Consider the following 17,989-nt stretch of genomic DNA (forward strand, 5'->3'; position numbering starts at 1 on the left):
TTAATCCATTCGAATTTGTAGTTTGTTGTTTATCATGTATCAGTCAGTGAGTGCTTAGGCATGCACACGCACACACTTAAATGTTAACATGTTGTGTGTCGGGCCCTGTATGAAACACTTCATATATATTCTTACTTATCAGGGAATCCTCTGAAGCAAATACTATTGTCATAATTACAAATGACATAAATTTAAACGTTAGCATACTTGCACAAGTTCTTAGAGGTAATACATTATTTTAAAGATTTATTTTTATTATTTTTGTATTGGAAAGGTGGATATACAGAGAGGAGAGACAGAGAGGAAGATCTTCCATCCGATGATTCATTCCCCAAGTGAGCGCAACGGCCGATGATGCTATGCCGATCCTAGCCAGAGCCGCTTCCGGATCTCCCACGCAGGTGCAGGGTCCCAAAGCTTTGGGCCGTCCTCGACTGCTTTCCCGGGCCACAGGCAGGGAGCTGGAAGGGAAGCGGGGCCGCCAGGATTAGAACCGGCACCCATATGGGATCCCGGGCGTGCAAGGCGAGGACCTTAACCACTGTGCTGAGCCCTAAAACATTATTTTAAATATTTGTTGATTTGAAAGACTGAGAGAAGAGTCATTCACCGATGCATTCCGTCCCTGTTCCAGTGGCTGGGGCGCTGGTGTTGGGAAGTGGAACTGGGTGCAGAACCCAGCTGTTGGAGCCATCGCTGTGCTGCCTCTCATTGGAAGCTGCTTTCCTGGGCAACTTAGGTGCTCTGAGGTAGGATGAGAGTGTTGTCTTCCTGTGAGGCTGCACTCCCACTACTCCCCCCACACAAGGTCATAATTAACACGGTTGGAACTTTTGTCCTCATTTAGCCCACACTCTCACCACTGCCTTTTCAGAAATATATTCGATCCTGGCTATAATACCAACATTAATTTCTGTAGAACTGGCAATGATTTTTAAAATGTTTGTTTATTGAAAGGAGAGAGGAGGAGATAGCAAGGGAGAGGCAGATTTACCTTTCTTCTGCTGGCACACTACCCAAGCCGGGAGCCAGGAGCCCTATAGAGTCTTCACATAGTTGGCAGGGACCTAAGAGCTTGAACTATCAATAGTTCATTCCCAGCAGCATGAACAGGGAGATAGATCAGAAGTGGAGCTGACACTGGGCCCGGCAGTGTGGCCTAGCAGCTAAAGTCCTCACCTTGAACACGCCGGGATCCCATATGGGTGCCGATTCTAATCCAGGCAGCTCCACTTCCCATCCAGCTCCCTGCTTGTGGTCTGGGAAAGCAGTCGAGGGCGGCCCAAAGCTTTGGGACCCTGCACCCGCGTGGGAGACCCGGAGAAGGTTCCTGGTTCCTGGCTTCGGACCGGCATAGTATCGGCCATTGTGGTCACTTGGGGAGTGAAACATCGGATGGAAGATCTTCCTCTCTGTCTCTCCTTCTCTCTGTGTATCTGACTTTCCAATAAATAAATAAATCTTACAAAAAAAAGAAAAAGAAAAAGTGGAGCAGGCATGACTCAAACAGGTACTCCTGTATGGGATATTGGTGTCTTTTGTCTTGGGTGAACTTGCTGTGCTGCAGTGGCTTCCCTAGAGATCTTAAAATCCTAGGTTATTCTCTGACATGGCTATGAGCTCTTCTCTCTCTTCTGTGTATGTTAGCCATACTTTCAGTTTTGTGAAAACACTGCTGCTTTGGTGTATATGTGTGCCACTCCTTCCCTTGGCTTAGAATGTTGCTGCATCTGTCTCAGCCAAGTAATTACATACACTGCCAGAGTTGCAAGTTACTTTTTTTTTTTAATATTTTTTTAAATTTTAATTTTTATTTATTTATTTTTTGAAAGTTGTATTTTATTTTCATTAGAAAGTCATATATGCAGAGAGGAGGAGAGACAGGAAGATCTTCCTTCGGATCATTCACTCCCCAAATGAGTGTAACGGCCAGTGCTGTGCCAATCCGAAGCCAGAAGCCTCTTCCGGGTCTCCTAAATGGGTGCAGGATCCCAAACCTTTGGGTTATCCTTGACTGCTTTCCCAGGGCACAAGCAGGGAGTTGGATGGGAAGTGGAGCCACAGAGATTAGAACCAGTGCCCATATGGGATCCCGGTGTGTTCAAGGTGGGGACTTTAGCTGCTAGGCCGCGCCTCCGGGCCCAATTTATTTATGTTTATTACAAAGTCAGATATACAGAGAGAAGAATCACAGAGGAAGATCCTCCATCTGATCATTCACACACCAAGTGAGTGCAATGGGTGCTGCATTGATCTGAAGTCAGGAACTTCCTCCAGGTCTCCCACACTGATGCAGGTCCCAAGGCCTTGGGCCATCCTGGACTACCCTCCCAGGCCACAGGCAAAGAGTTGGATGGGAAGTGGAGCTTCCGGGATTAGAACTGGCGCCCATATGGGATCCCGGTGTGTTCAAGGCGAGGACTTTAGCTGCTAGGCTACCACACAGGGCCCTGAAAGATTTTGTTTGTTTGTTTGTTTGAAGATTTATTTATTTTTGTTGGAATGTCAGATGTACAGAGAGAAAAATCTGATGATGATTCACTCCCCAAGCCACTGCGATAGCCAGAGCTGAACTGATTCGGAGCCAGGAGCACGTGTAGGGTTCCAAGGCTTTGGGTCGTCCTTGCCTGCTTTCCCAGGCCACAAGTAAGGAGCTGGATAGAAGTGGGGCTACCAGGATAGGAACCAGTGGCCATATAGGATCTTGGCGCATGCAAGGTGAGGACTTGAGCCACTAGGCTACTACACTGGGCCCTGATGTTCTTGAGGGAAGCCTTCCTTGTCTCTTCTTACTTCAAGACTGGATTGGTCCCTTCTGTTATTTGCATTTGTACTGCCTTGTTTATCTTTTGCAGAGATGATCTCACTTTTGGTTAATTGTTTGCTCACTGCAGCTTGTTCTGCTGCTTTGGCTGTGTCCTTTGGCTTCTTCCCATCCTCCGACTCTTGCTGCAGTTGAAGTGTTTACTTATTGTTTACTTACCTTTTTCTTTCTGCTTACCTCATTCTCTGTTAGTTCCATGTTTATGAATCATAACTGTACAGCCCCTGTACTGATGTCTGTTCAAAAAATGAAATCCTTTTACCCAATTGAAATTTTGCCTATTTCTTTGTTATTACACTTTATACTCATAATTTAATTCTTGACTGCTTTTTTCTGTTTTAGCCGTGTCTTTGGGAGGTGAATCTGTTAAGTCGAAGTGGAAATACACCCATGTTTTAATGAAAAAGGGCATAGAACATTATGTGTAACTTACAGTGTTATTTTCTCTAAAAATGAGTACTTTTCAAAAATATCTTAACTGTTTGTGAGTGTATACACAACATAGGGTGACGGTAGGGGGCAACTGGTAGGCTTTAATTTTCTCTGGTATGAAATTTTCAGTGAGTAGTTAAAAATATATCAGTTTCAAATGTAAACCCAAAAAGCTAAAATGCTTTTTGCAAAATCCTTCCTTTCTCCCTGTAATCATATTGGAATAAGGTTCCATACTTTGCTGAATTCTAGTATTTTTGAAACATTTTTTGTTTGATTTTGTTTTCTCATTTGTCTTCTTTTAAAGATGTGATCTTTATTTGAAAGACAGAGTTAAAGAAATGTTTTCATTTTCCATTGCACCTAAGTATTTTTCTTGTCTCAAAAATATGGTTTGCCAAGGTCAAAATGGATCAACCTCATAGTTTTTGCTGAAAGAGAATATTTAATTATATTTGAACAATAATAACCAGGGCATTCATAAGACATACAATTATAATCCTTTAAAAAAAATCACAAGAATGTAAAAGGTGAGTGGAAAAGCATGTACAGAAGATATAAAATGAACTTGCTTTTGATCTAACCAGCCCCAAAATTATAGCTGTTTATCTGTTTTGTATGTGGGTAGAGTAAGATGTAAAATTGTAGTTTATGATATTATGTTAATACCAATCAATGTATTTATTCTATTCATACCCACTTATACTGGGCGTTAAGTTGCAGGTATGAGGAAAGATTTTCAGTTTTTATATGTTTTTACGTTTGGATTTTTTCTGAAGATTTATTTATTTTCATTGGAAAGTCAGATTTACAGAGAGAAGGAGAGACACAGAAAAAGGTCTTCCATCCACTGGCTCACTCCCCAAGTCGCTGCAAGGACTGGAGTTAAGCCAGTCTAGAAGTTAGGAGATTTTTTGGGGTATCCCATGTGAGTTTAGGGTCCCAAGGCTTTAGACCATTTTCTACTGCTTTCCCAGTCCACAATGAGCTGAATGGGAAAGCAGCCAGGACATGAACTGGGACATGAACTGGTGCCTCTATGAAATTCTGGTTGATGCAAAGTCAGAGCTTTAGCCACTAGGCTACTGTGCCAGGCCCTCCATTTGTACTTTAAAAAGATTTTTTATTCAAATGCAAAGTAATAGAGAGAGAGAGAATATCTTCTGTCTTCTGTTCACTCCTTAAATGTCTATGATAGGGCCCGGCGCGGTGGCGCAAGTGGTTAAAGGTCCTCGCCTTGCACGCCCGGCATCCCATATGGGCGCCGGTTCTATCCCGGCGGCCCCGCTTCCCTTCCAGCTCCCTGCCTGTGGTCCAGGAAAGCAGTCGAGGATGGCCCAAAGCTTTGGGACCCTGCACCCGCGTGGGAGACCCGGAAGAGGCTCCTGGCTTTGGACCCGCATAGCATCGGCTGTTGCACTCACTTGGGGAGTGAATCATCGGACGGAAGATCTTCCTCTCTGTCTCTCCTCTCTGTATATCTGCCTTTCCAATGAAAAAATAATAAAAATAAATCTTAAAAAAAAAAAAAGTTAAGGTCTTAAAAAAAAAATGTCTATGATATCCAGAGCCTGACTGGTCAGAAGCCAGAGAATTTCTTTTAGGTCTCCCACATGAGTGGCAGAGTCCTAAGTACTTGGGCCAGCTTCCACTGCCTTGCCGGATACGGATTGGAAGTGGAGTAGCCACGACTTTAACTCACACCCAAGCTACACCACAGCATCAGCTCCTGTATTTTAATTTTTAATGGACGTGTGTATTTTTTTAACATAAAAGATTATGAAGCTATTGAATTTTAGGTGTTATGTGATAATATTTATTATCCTTGGAAAATGCCATGTTCTTTGTTTTTGTCAAACATCACAGAGGGGGAAAGGTACTAGGAATTTCTGCTCACTTTGTATCAAAACCAAAGAGAATGAGAGAGACTTGCTGGTGCGGTGCAAGTGGATGGAGCCCACACTTGAGCTTCCGCTGGTGCAGTGAGTAGCTCTTTGCATGTGCTTTTGCTCCTTGGGCTGTTTGGTCCGCAGTTTGCATTCATTGATCAGTGAGTTGATTCAGATGCAAACCCACCGACAGCAATGAATGTTGAGTGCAGCCATCAGTGTTTCCAGTTGTTGTGGTTGTCTAGATCCTACTAGCCTGGGCTTTGCTTTTCTACGCGGTGCCTGTTTCTTAAGTATCCAGCCACCTGCGCTGTAGGGGGTCCACATAATAATAGAGATTGATGGTAGAACTGGGAGGTTCATGAAGACTGTTCAGAGAAGGCAGTAGTAGCTGCTGGAGAATCTTAGGGATATCTCTGTGAGCACACAGTGCTTGGCACTGATAACTACAGAACATAGCCAGGAGTTCTGGAATTGAGAGGTAGAAGTGCTTTGTCAAGACAAACTGGCATGCATTATTTTTGGTGTTAAATAATAGTAATGGCTAACATGTTGAGCGTTTGCTAGGTTGGAAATCTCTCAAAGCAGCATGCATAGTATCTCCTAGAATCTCAAACTTCCACGAGGTAAGTACTCAAATTTTCCCCTACTCTGTGTGAAAAAATTAACCGAGACAGTTGCTGAGTGTCACGGTTTTAGGGGGCTGAACCAGTATTTATCTCAGATCTTTCTGACCCCAGATCTAAATTTTCTTGAATTTAACAGATATTTATTTATATAAGCATGTGTGGATGGAAATAGTAAGTTGGTAGTTTATACTGTTAGTGAGCCAAACAAAATTGAACTACATTAACTGTCATTGGAGGCAGAATGTGATAAGAGCTTTGTAGATATGGGACAGTTTTGTGTTGTGATTTTTCAATTGTTAAGTCCTCCCCCTTAACCCTAATGAAATGTTTTTTTTTTAAGCCTATTTTTTTTTATTGACAATCTTTACATAGTTAATTAGGGTAAAAAGGCTCAAGGACCACAGGAAAGTGGGTAATGAAATATTTGAGGGAGTATAAGAGAAATGAATGTGGAAATAAAGTATTTAACTGAATCCTATTCTGAAATGAAATACATGGTTTTAATATATCTCTCTCTGCTACATAGTATTTCCCAATGCAATGATGTACTTTAAGAGACATTTAAATACCTTGGGTAATATCATGTAGCTTGGTTTGCCTTTTGAAATGAACAAACACAAGAAAGACAAAAGAACAATGAGTAACAGGTAGAAAGAAACTTTTAAAAAAAATACCCTGGGCCACCATTGGGTGGGGTGGAGAAAGCTACACAGTTATTCCTAGTGATCTCATGTGAAATGTGAAGGTGCAGTTTAGCTCTTTGCTTCAGAAAATGCAGTGTTGTCTGTAAGGACCCCAAGGTACAGTCAACGGTCGGTGGTTTTTTCCAAATCCCAAACTCACCGACAGCGTTGAATGTTCCTTGGAGGCCTCTGACAGTCAGCTTCTGCAGCCTGCACCCCTGTGCCAGGAACCGGAAATGGGGAAGTCAAAGCTGATGGCGGCTCTCACATTCTTGCCTAGTCTTCATGTTGAAAGTGTTTATCTTTTATCAGGTTGTGTACAGGATTGTGAAACTGCAGGTGTTTATATGAGCAGTAATGACTGGGTATCTGAGAAGGTGGCTTTGAATAGTACCTTGTCATTTGAAAGAGGTCAGATATGAAATTATATTGGTATTTTAATCATTATGGAGCAGAGATAAAGAAGAAATCAGTGCTTATTGGGGAACTATTGTGTACTGGGATTTGTGTACTTTATTTCATTAACTTTCAACCCACATTTTCTTTGTGAGAAAGCTGAGTCTTAAAGAGATGCACTGATTTGCTGGGAATAAAGGTTCCAAGGCAGATCTTGAATACTGGATTTTCTGATGCCTTTGCTGACTGATAAACTGTCTCCTTCCTTGACTACCACAAACAACACTGTTGATATTTGGGGCTGGAACATTTACTGCAGAGCTAAGCCAGGGAAATAAATTTCCTTTTCTTGTTTATGTATAATAATAGCAATTAGATCTGTAAGGAAAATGTTCCATAGGGGAAGATGAAAATATATTGACCTCCATAATTGGTAATCTCCCTAGCTGAGATCCTGAGTGACTAACTTACCATAAAGGTGGTAATGATGGAACTCATTTACTATACTCAGAAAGCAAATAATAATAAGTGCCTGTAATCTGATGGACTTGTATTTTTTCTAAAAGCACAGACAGTAATTGTGATATCAAATATATTTTTCTGTTGACTGCCTCTAATGGGAAAAATCTAGAAACAATGAATAAAACGGATCTTTTCAGAATGTTGGATTTAGTGATTGGGAGCAGGGCAGAGACCCAGAAGTGCTCAATTGAACAAGACTAACAGAACTGCGGAATTGACGTTAATCTCTAACTATGGATAGTTCTTACCATTTGCTTTAGGTTTAAATTTTAAAGACTGTTCTCAAAACATTCAATTGGTACATAAGAAAAGAAAAATATTAACCACTGATAATTAAGTTTGAATGTAAATAGTTTATGTTCTACATAAGTTAAATTATTTCACGTTGGTTAAAGCTCTCTAGTTTGCTACCTTTGTTAATTTTAGTGTTATGAAAGTAAATTGTAATCGAGCAGAAAAATCAAGTTAATCTGTAATATATTTAAGACTCTTTAATGAGTTTATTTCAAACAGTTTTGCCTTTACTGATTAATATAAAGAGATTTGATGTCTTATATTTTGTTTGGGTAAATATTTAGACTTTAAATCTGTGCTAATTCCAGCTATATGAGACCATCTGATACTGACAAAATACCATTCCGTTAATACCAGGCTTTTTTTTCCCACTTTTGTGTTGAGTGGCATAACATTTTTTTTTTAATTAGTGACTTTGCATTGTGTGATACAGTTTCATAGGCTCTGGGATTCCACCAACCCTTTCCTGTGCCCTCCCCCCATGGTGGATTCCTCCACCTTGTTGCAGTATTACAGTTCAAATTAAGTCAAGATTCTTTCTTTGCAAACATATACCCAGCATAGAGTCCAGCATCTCACTGTCCAGATAAATTCAGCAGTTTCTTGGGGAGACCATCTCTGGACTGAAGGTACAGCTGGCAGAATATCATCCTGATCAATTGAAAGCCCTAGCACAACATCATCATCATTTTACAACATTATGGAGTTAATTGACATGGTATTGAGTAATCAATATGTTAAAAAGATGCAAGTTCTTAACCACATCCTGTGACTATTTTATTGAGATTTCAGTTTTAGTTTATATACAACTAGCTTCTGTACCCCTTTAAATGGCAATAGGGTACTATTCAGCTGTCTTGTGTCTATTTTCATTTTACTATTTAGCAGTTTATAGTGTTGAAGCATGATTTTGCTGAACCTGGCAGATTTTAGGATAGTCGAAACTGGCTTATAACTAACAAGGCACATGTCAACAGCTTAGGAGCAGAACAGTTTTAGGAGGGGTGTATAGAGAAATCTTCAATACCCTAGTGAGGAGTAACTAATCATTTGTGTCCTATCTAAGGTATAAGTGAATCCACACTGACCGTTTCCTGTCTGGTTCTAAGCTTTAATAGAAGGCATTCTTAAAAAAATGATTTTCATAGACTTGAAAACTACAGAAGAATGAAATTAAGTTTTTGAAATGATACAGAGGTGTTCTTATTATTTTAAGATAATTAACTTTAATGGCAAAAAGATTTTTATCCATTTTACATTTTTATTTTCAAGGAAGTTGTGGGATCAAGTTTTATCATCAAGCCCTATAGGGTCTTTTATGAGAGACCAAGAGATTTGTATGTTCGAGGCAAGGATCATAGCTAAGGGTTGAAAAAGGTTTAAATGATCTGAGATTAAAGAAGTTGAACATATGTTGATCTACTTAAGTCTTTGAGTTCTCAGAACTTACCATCCCCTTCCTTTCCAATTCCACTTACCTCCTTTTCCAGAGATGAACTGTTGAAACCACTTGTTTTCTCCCTGACTTGCAGATGTAGTCATCCTGAGACCTCTTGGTAGACTTGGAAGGAATTAGAAGCATAAACTATAGTAAATTTATTTTAGTGATTAGTAGCCAAGAGAAAAAGACTCATGCTCTCAAGGGTCATCTACTTGGAGTTGCCAGGGATGATGCACGGAACACCACTAGAGTGTGGGGATCAATGCGTGCACTGCAACAATATATATTTTCAGCCAGATTCTGCTAGCCTTTGCTTAGTACTTCGATTCTGGATAAGATCCCAGGGATCCATTGTCTTATAGGGAGCCTTTGCCATCTTGGAGCTTAGTATCTATTCAGTGAGCTAACCAGACAGGACTGTTGACAAAGAAGGTGACCTCTGCTGCCGGGGTGGTGTGAACCGCAGTAACAAAGGAGGAATAATTTATCTGGAAAGTCCAAGAGATGTATATCTGTGTAGGTAATACTGATCTAGGTTTTAAAAGTGTAGTTGAGGAGGCTAAGGTCCTTGCCTGGCACGTGCCAAGATCCCACGTGGATGCTGGTTCTAATCCTGGCAGCCCCACTTCCCATCCAGCTCCCTGCCTGTAGCCTTGGAAAGCAAACGAGGACGGTCCAAGGCCTTGGGATCCTGCACTTACTTGTTAGACTTAGAAGAGGTTCCTGGCTCCTGGCCATTGCGGCAGTTGGGGAATGAATCAGTAGACAGAAGATCTTCCTCTCTGTCTGTCCTCCTCTCTGTATATCTGACTTTCTAATGAAAATAAAGCAAATCTAAAAAAAAATTTTAGTTGAGGGGCTAGCATGATAGTTCAACTGGCTAATCCTTCTACAAGTACCAGCATCTTCCAAGGGTTCCACTTTGTGTCCCAGCTGCTCCTCTTCCCACCCATCTTTCTTTCTGTGGCCTGGGAAAGCAATAGAGGACAGCCCAAGGCCTTGGGACCCTGCACCCGTGTTGGAGACCCGGAAGAAGCTCTCCTGGCTTTGGATCAGCTCAGCTCTAGATGTTGCAGTCACTGGGGGAGTGAATCATTGGACGGAAGATCTTTCCTTTTCTGTCGCTTCTTCTCTCTCTAACTCTGCCTTTCCAATAAAAATAAATCTTTAAAAAATATAAGGTTTAGTTGTATTTTTATTATACTGAGAAGGAATTGTATTCAAATAGAGGGAAAACTGCACAGGAAATTCTAGAGGAAATTCTAGCGGTACCCTTAGAATATCAGCCAGGTCATCTTTAAGACCTGAAGTAAATACTGGTTGTCCTTTAGCTGTGAAAATCAAATGAAGTTCTGTATGTGAAAAAGCATGGCAATGTCATGGCCAGGTTCTTTTGTTCTCTTCATTCAGAAGTGCTTAAAATAGGATAAATAATGTTTCATTATAACAGAATTTTCAAAATTGGTTGATTCTTTGGCTTTTTTTTTCTTTAAAATGATCACAGTTTAGAATTTTCATACATTGAATGTTTGGGAAAGTATAGTCTAGTATAGTAAAAAGTGCAGACTTTGGAAACAATTGTGACTGCAGTTTACTAGCAGCGTGAATTTGGGCAAATTGCTCAGCCCTTTATGTGTAAGATGGATTAGAAGGGTTATGAATTCAGAGAATTAAAATGTAAATTGTTAAAACAGTACATGATAAGTTTTGAAAGGTCTGTTATTTTTGTTATTTCAACTCAATTTAAATTGTTAAAATCATTTGTGACCATTCCTAATACTAAATAAAGTCACAGGTTTTGCCTAAATTTAGTTTGTACTCATCACACTAATGTTAAAATCCTTTCTTTTATGGTTAAGCAGTATTTGACTAGCTATTGCATTGTATATATACAAATGTATTTGCTTTAAAGATACTTTGGAATTAGTGATTTACTACTGCTTTTATAAGGTTTCCATCCCTCTTAAACTTTCATTTTTTAGCTTGTAAAATGAGATTGTTAGCACTCACCTTGTTGATTGAGATGATTAGATTGTATATAGTTCTGGTTTTTAAGTGAGGCCACAATTTTAAGCAGTGTTCTTTTCAGGAGGCTGTTGAATTTGGAGTACTTCTTTGAATGTTGTAAAAGAAGAGGAGGAAAAAGAGAAAGGAGCCTCGAAGATTTTGGTTATGTATGGAATTATCAGTTAAAACTTATATTTGTACTGTGCTTGTGGATTTACCAAGGAGTTGAGAGATGGAGCCTGGTGCAGTAGCCTAGTGCCTAAAATCCTAGCCTTGCATGTGCCGGGATTGTGTATGGGTACCAGGAAATGTCCCGGCTTCTGTACCTCCCATACAGCTCCTAGTTGGCGGCTTTGGAATGCAGTGAAGGGGAGCCCAAAGCCTCGGGAACCTGCACCCAGTGGCAGATCTGGAGGAGGTTCCTGGCTCCTGGCTTCAGATGGGCTCAGCTCCATTTGTTACAGTTACTTAGGCAATGAATCAGCAGATGGAAGATCTCTTTCTGTATATCTGCTTTTCTAATAAAAATTAATTTTATAAAAAAGGAGTTGAGGGCCCGGCGCGGTGGCGCAAGTGGTTTAGGTCCTTGCCTTGCACACCCGGGATCCCATATGGGCGCTGGTTCTTTCCCGGCGGCCCCACTTCCCTTCCAGCTCCCTGCCTGTGGCCCAGGAAAGCAGTCGAGGATGGCCCAAAGCTTTGGGAACCTGCACCCGCGTGGGAGACCTGGAAGAGGCTCCTGGCTTCGGATCGGCATAGTATCGGCCCGTTGCGCTCACTTGGGGAGTGAATCATCGGACGGAAGATGATCCTCTCTGTCTCTCCTCTCTGTATATCCGCCTTCCCAATAAAAAAATAATAAAAATAAATCTTAAAAAAAAAAAAGGAGTTGAGAGAATAGGATTAGAAATTTAAATTCATTTGATATATAACTTTCTATCAGGTTAATTCAGGTATTTTGGATGAATGTGGGACCTGGGCAAACCATGTCACTGCAATAGCAAACTGGCCTATTGCTAAAGGCGACATTTCTCTTTAAAATAGACAAAATCTTCAAAACCTTTAAAAGATGCCAACAGCTTCCTGAGTTTTCATGTGCTTGAATTACTGTTCTGTAGTATTTTATATTATAGGCCTGTAGAAGCAAGACTTTATTTTTCCACAGTAAATTAATTCATAGTATATTGGTGATTAGTGAGCAAGTATTCCAAGTAGCTGTACCAAGGGATGTTGTTCAGCCTAGCCGGTTGCATACATGTGATTTGAGAATAAAAAGCCATGAATGAAATAGGAACCAAAATCATGCAGTATGTAATACTCATCGGGATTAAGTAATGAGTAGTAGAGAATCTTGTATTTTATTGCAATATTTGAAAAGTATTGGCAGAGATTTCAAGTATTTCCACTCCCAGCAAGCATCTGTTTTGGAAAAACAAGTTAATGAAATATACTGATTTTTTCCCAACTAATGAACCCCTGATGGTGTATGAGGGATCTGTGTTTCTGGGGCTGAAGCAGCCCTTGCCAGTGCCGCTATTTGGGGAATGTTCTGGCTAATGGGAGGTAGCTCTGTGCTTCAAAGAAACAAAGTTTTTTAAGGCTACCTCCCTCCCCAAACCCATTTTAATTTAATCACATGACATTTTATGATTTAAAAACTGACAATTTTGTTAGCATAAACTTCATTACTGTCTCAGGTAGAATATAGCTTAGTGTTGGGCATTGTAAATTATGGATAAGTAGACATTAATACAATATATTTATAGAATTTGGGGAAAATTATTTTGATGTTATTCTTCCTATTCCCAACAAATAGTTGAATCTTGGTGAAATATAGTATGTTAAAATCTTTATGTTTTCTCTACAAAACTGATAGATCTCTGCCTCATGCTTTTCTAAATTATGCAGTACTGTCTTAGGATAAACTTAATAAATTGCTTTTAGGCATTTAAGGTAAGGTGTTTATGGCTAACCCAAAATTGAACAGTCCTGATATTTGAGAATGGTTTTCAAAAATGGGGGAGAGGTTGAAAGAGTAGGAAATAAGGGCTGAGATTGTGGCATTGCCAGTTGAGCCTTCCCCTGCATCACTAGCGTCCCATGTGAGTGCCAGTGTGAGTCCCAGCTGCTCCGCTTTGGATGCAGCCTCTTGGTGACGCAGGAAAGCAGTGGAAGATGGCTCAGGTGTTAGCGCTCCTGCCGCCACCAGGGACATTCAGATGAAGTTCCAGGCTCCTGCCTTCGGCTTGACCAAGCCCTGGCAGTGGTGGCCATTTTGACCATCTTCCTCTCTTTCTCTCTATGTGTTTCAGATCAATAAAATATGCTCCAAATAAATCAAATATGCTCTTATTTGCAGTTTTATGATCTTAAATTTAGCAATAATATTAGAGGCTATTTAATTTCATGGTTTCAAAAGTATCAGTGGTGACACCAGCGTGATTGCATTGTGTATGGGTGCTCTTTCATGTGCAACTGCTCCATTTCCTGTACCTCTGCCCACTAATGGCCTGGGCAAGTGCCCTGGCTGCAACATGGTCCAGGTCTTGAGACTTGGAAGAAACTCTTAGTTCCTGGCTTCAGCCTTGCCCAGCCCTAGCTATTATGATCTGGGGAGAGATCTGTGAACTAGCAGTTGGAAAAACCAGTCAATCTCTTTCCCTAGCTCTGCATTTCAAATAAATAAATAAATAAATAAATAAATAAATAAATAAATAAATAAATAAATAAATAAATAAATACTATTGGTGTTGGAAAATATAGCCTGCTAATAATTCAGCTTCGTAGATAACATCTATAGACTTGGTAAATGAAATTCTCTTGGAGTAGATACAGAAGTCCCTTGGAAGTGATTTTGATACAGCCATTTCATGAACATTTGGAAATCTGTGATTTAAACTTACACCGTTAATGTAATCAAGACCAGAGCTGACTTAGAAAGGAAATGAAGATTACATTCCTCTCAGCCGGGTCAGACTCAAAAAATCTTTAACTTAGTGTTACTTGTACCATAGTTACTTGTAGCACACACATTACCTCTCCATCATGAAAAAAGGATGCTTTTTGTAGAAGTTCTGTTAATGTTCCTTTCGCTGTCTACAAAATGGTAGTTCCGCAAGTTAGACATTCTAGTTTAGGAATGCACCCTGGACCATTGACTTGGATTTGGTATTCTTTTCTGAAGCATTTGACCGCATAAGTGATGCTGAGACATATTGGCTTAAAAACCATCTATAGTATGAAATGAGAAGTTGTTGTAAAGTGATCAAAACTCTGTGACAGTTTGCCAGACTCTGACATTTATCAGCTGCTGCTACATTTTACTGCTTTTCTCTAATCAGAGGTGATGATCACTGGATGGAAGAGGCTTGCAGAACCCCTACCTACTCTCTGGGGGAGGAATTTATTTTAATTGCCAATGAGAATGTAGGAGTGATTTTAATAAAAATCAAAAACATCCAAATCACTTCAGCTTGGGCTCCTGGCCAAGTGTCCGTCCTCAGGAGGGTGTTGGTGTCAGATGCTGCCTTGTGACATGAAGGTATTGCAGGAAAGCCAGAAGTGTTACAGAAGCCTTTCCTGGGTTGTCAGGAAAGAGCGGCTCCAAGGATCAAGGCCTGCCACATGTCATCAGCCTGGAAAAAGTAGAGTTTGGACACTAATGACGACTCTTGTCAAAGCTCAGTGTGATAAAGCCAAGAGGATTGGCTTGGGATTAGTTTGCATCGGAGAGAAGTTACAGCACCTGCCACAAGTTTTCATTGTCTGGCTATGTTGGTGACACGTTCTTCACCCTTGACTCCTGTCTCTCCTTTTTAATGGATGATGGTAGAGATACTGGCTGAGTAACAAAGAGAGGCAGCTTGGTTATATCCTGCCCTCTTTCTGTGTGATTCGTCTCTTGCCATTCTCTGTAGAGCTAAATATGCTCGGCTGTTTCCCAGCCTAGTTTTTTAGGAGCCTAGAGTCACAGGTGCTCTATTTCTGTAAATGCTACTTTGCTAGTGGTCTCAGAAATGTTTCGAAGGGCAGTTGTTAGAGAGAAAGAGAGAGGAGAGAGAGAGAGAGAGAGAGAGAGAGAGAGAGAGAGAGAGTGTGTGTGTGTGTGTGTGTGTGTGTGTGTGTTTGCTGCTGATCTCTGCCTCTGCCATTTATTAGCAGTCTGACTTTTGGCAAGTGGTTTAGCCTTAGTTTCTCCTTTAGAAAGTGAAAGTTAGTAATTAAGTTTCCTTATTTCACGAGACTGTTATGAAAAATTGAGAACAGAACTATAAAAATACTTTGCACTTACACTTCAATTTTAGTTACTGTTATTGTAATTATTTGGTCAGTTTTCTGCTTACTGGGAAGACTGGAATGAGGGGTTTAGATTAATAAAGATTAGTAAAATTCCCCAAAGCTTTTATTTATGTAAAACTATATCTATGAGTATTTTTTTTCAGTGAAATTTAAACTTGAGAATTTAAAAAAATATTTTAACTAATTAAAATAAAGACACCTTTTTTGTATTAACATATGTAACATTTAGAAATAAAAATAGTTAATTTTAATAGGTATTTTATTTTGGAGGGAGAGAGAGAGAGAGATTTCCATCTGCTGGTTTATTGCTAAATGCACAAAAAAATCCAGAGGCTTGTCAGGCTGTAACCAGAAACCAGAAACTCAGTCCTCATCTCTGAATGTGGGGCAGAGAACTGCACCTGCTCCTTTTCACGGTGCAGAGCAGCAGGAAGTTAGAAGAAAAAGCAGAACTGGGATGTGAACCTAGACACTGATACAGATGCAGCAAGCAGCATCTTACTTGCCATGCCAAACTTCTGTCCTTACATTAAAAAGAAAAGATGAGAACGACTTTGTTTTATAATATTACAGATCTCTTGAATGTCTGACTTCGTTTAAAATCAAACAACCCACCCCTGGGTACTCAAATCTGTACTGTATTTCTTAGCAATGTGTTGTTTTGATGGAGTGCATGAGCCATTCTGTAAAAGGAAAAGAATTTTGATAGCTTCCAGGTTATTGTGTTTGGTTTTAGAAACTGTTTCAGATCTTAATACTTAGTATTTTTTTTTTTGAAGGCCAATTTTAGTGTGTGAACTGAAATCCTATCAGTAAACTCCTATACTGCATTATATTGAAGTCTACTGGTCGGCCTTAGACTTTGCATGATTCTGTAGCATTGTATACTGGTGATTTAGAAAACATTTGTTCACTAAGGTTTTCTAAATTGTGACATATTATACATTTCTATATAATATAGAAGCATCAATTTGTTAGCGTTGCCACCAGTGGTATCATCAAAATGCTGTGAAATTCATAGAAGCAGACATAAATTTTCCAGAATTTTAATTTTTGCTTTTATAGCTCAAGATTTTATCAGTGTAACACATACTGTCATGTCTTAAAATGCAAATTCAGTTCATTTTTTAGGACAATATGATACTCAAGTCTGAATCACTAATTTTGGTGTTAATTATTGTTTCAAGTAAAATAATGATTAAAAATGAGCTAGTTCCGTTTTGAAGTTCAAATTGCAGTTTAAGTGCTTTTGCTTGAGACAAGCAGTATGCAGTTTGGCTACACAAAACATTGAAAAATGTATAGTCTTCACTGTGGTAGCCTTGTGGCTAAAGTCCTTATCTTGCACGCACTGGGATCCCATGTGGGCTCTGGTTCTAATCCCGGCAGCCCCACTTCCCATCCAGCTCCCTGCTTGTGGCTTGGGAAAACAGTGAAGGACAGCCCAAAGCCTTGGGACCTTATTCCCATGTGGGAGACCAGGAAGAGGCTCCCAGCTCCTGGCTTCATATCTGCTTAGCTTATCTTGGTTGTGTGGCAGTGATACATGTAAATGCCAGGTGTTGTTCCATTGCTGGATTAATGCTAAGGGCATTAATATATGTGATGATGATGATAGTCTGGCTTTTTACCATCAATGCACATGTCAGTGTAGTAAAATAGCAAATAATATCTTAGAAATAGTTCTGACTTTATACACTTCCTGTAAGAGTCTTGGCCACATTTTGAAAACTGCTATGAAACCCAGATGTTTAACTCCAAGGTGTGCTAGAGACTTCCTAGTTGCTTTAGAGTTAACCAATGGCTGTCGTGGGTTAGAGAAGACAACCATCTTTGGCATATTGTTTTGGTATCATCTCTGGGGCTTGGCATAGTATTTAGGATCCTAGTTTGCACAGTCGATCAAAGTCAGTCATTGGAGATTGCTTAAAGTATTTAGCATTTCTAAGATTAATTTATTTTTACTGGAAAGGTAGAGTTAAAAGACAGTCAGGGATTTTCCATCCACTCATTTAGTCCCTAAATGGCCAGAGCTGGTGGTGCTGGTCTGGTCCAAGAACATGAGCCAAGAGCTTCTTCTAGGTCTCCCACGTGTGTGGAGGGTCCCAGGTACTGGGCCTTCCTCTGCTGCTTTCACAGGGTGTCCTTAACTGGGGAGTTGGATTCGAAGTTTAGTGGACAGGGCCTGAAATGGTGTTTATGTAAGATGCCTACACTTCAGGCAAAAGCCTGCTATGCCACGGCACCAGACGCAGGAACTTAGTACGTTTTTACATTCTCATGGTGAACTCTGTGCACTTTCTGTCTTGCTGATTTCTTCACTCTATTTTTTTTATAATTAAGTCTATTTTAACAGATACTGACTGGATGATACTGTTATTCTGGCAGGGGTAGGGAGGGGGCTAAAAAGTAAATCATGTGGAATTTGCTTTTTTAATGATTTTTGGAAAGTGAACAGTTTGTGTACCCAGCAGTGTCTAGATGCAGAGACTGGTAGTGCCTGGCATAGGGTTCAGCATTGCAGACATTCTAAAGAAAGAGGGTCCTGTTTGAACATTGCTTCACTCTGAGGC

The 17,989-nt window shown here is 40.1% G+C and overlaps 1 protein-coding gene across 5 annotated transcripts in view; it reads left to right on the forward strand.

Moving 5' to 3' along the window:
- The window catches only part of NR6A1 (nuclear receptor subfamily 6 group A member 1), a 178,112-nt gene that overhangs the window by 44,970 nt on the left and 115,153 nt on the right, over nt 1-17,989 (forward strand). The gene's annotated exons all lie outside the window — the stretch shown is intronic.

Source organism: Ochotona curzoniae, unplaced genomic scaffold, assembly GCF_017591425.1.
Source record: "Ochotona curzoniae isolate NIBS_2020 unplaced genomic scaffold, NIBS_Ocur_1.0 scaffold_3208, whole genome shotgun sequence".
In the NCBI taxonomy this organism is placed as follows: domain Eukaryota; kingdom Metazoa; phylum Chordata; class Mammalia; order Lagomorpha; family Ochotonidae; genus Ochotona; species Ochotona curzoniae.